This window comes from Melozone crissalis, unplaced genomic scaffold (assembly GCF_028551555.1).
Source record: "Melozone crissalis strain CALT ecotype California unplaced genomic scaffold, PUWL_Pcris_2 ptg000424l_1, whole genome shotgun sequence".
Taxonomy (NCBI): Eukaryota; Metazoa; Chordata; class Aves; order Passeriformes; family Passerellidae; genus Melozone; species Melozone crissalis.
Genome location: NW_026536152.1, coordinates 300,001 through 301,240, shown reverse-complemented (window position 1 = coordinate 301,240; position 1,240 = coordinate 300,001).

Here is a 1,240-nt window from a genome sequence, read left to right as displayed (position 1 = left end):
CAGAGCCCAACCCTGACAGCCCTGCTGGGTGACAGAGCCCAACCCGGACAGCCCTGCTGGGTGACAGAGCCCAACCCTGACAGCCCTGCTGGGTGACAGAGCCCAACCCTGACAGCCCTGCTGGGTGACAGAGCCCAACCCAGCTCATCCCAGTGCTGTGACAGCTCTGCTGGGTGACAGAAACCAACCCAGCTCATCCCAGAGCTCTGCTGGGTGACAGAGCCCAACCCTGACAGCCCTGCTGGGTGACAGAAACCAACCCAGCTCATGCCAGTGCTGTGACAGAACCGAACCCAGCTCATGCCAGTGCTGTGACAGCTCTGCTGGGTGACAGAAACCAACCCTGACAGCTCTGCTGGGTGACAGAGTCAAACCCAGCACATGTCAGTGCTCTGCTGGGTGACAGAGCCCAACCCTGCCAGCTCTGCTGGGTGACAGAACCCATCTCAGCTCATCCCAGTGTTCTGACCTGGGTGACAGAAACCAACCCAGCTCATCCCAGAGCTGTGACCTGGGTGACAGAGCCCAACCCAGCACATGTCAGAGCTCTGCTGGGTGACAGAGCCCAACCCTGGTGCTCTGCTGGGTGACAGAGCCCAACCCTGGTGCTCTGCTCTCCACCACGTGTGGCTGCATCATCCCCCAGGATAACACAGCCCTGGTGTTCCCAATCTGGGATAAATTGGGGTAAATGGCAGCACCAAGTGGTTCTGGAAGGGTTTTGAGGTGTTTTCCTGCTCCCTAAATCCTGTATGGATTTTCCTGCTCCCTAAATCCTGTATGGATTTTTTAAGGGATTTTCCTGGTCCCTAAATCCTGGTTGGATTTTTTTGATGTGTTTTCCTGGCTCCTAAATCCTGTATGGATTTTTAAGGTGTTTTCCTAAATCCTGTGTGGATTTTTTAAGGTGTTCTCCTGGCCCCTAAATCCTATATGGATATTTAAGGTGTTTTCCTGGTCCCTATATCCTGTATGGATTTTTTAGGATGTTTTCCTGGTCCCTAAATCCTGTATAGATTTTTTTAGGGTGTTTTTGGATTTTTTAAGGTGTTTTCCTGCTCCCTAAATCCTCTATGGATTTTTAAGCTGTTTTCCTGGTTCCTAAATCCTGTATGGATTTTTTAAGGTGTTCTCCTGGTCCCTAAATCCTCTATGGATTTTTAAGCTGTTTTCCTAAATCCTGTATGGATTTTTTAAGGTGTTTTCCTGGTCCCTAAATCCTGTATGTATTTTTTAAAGT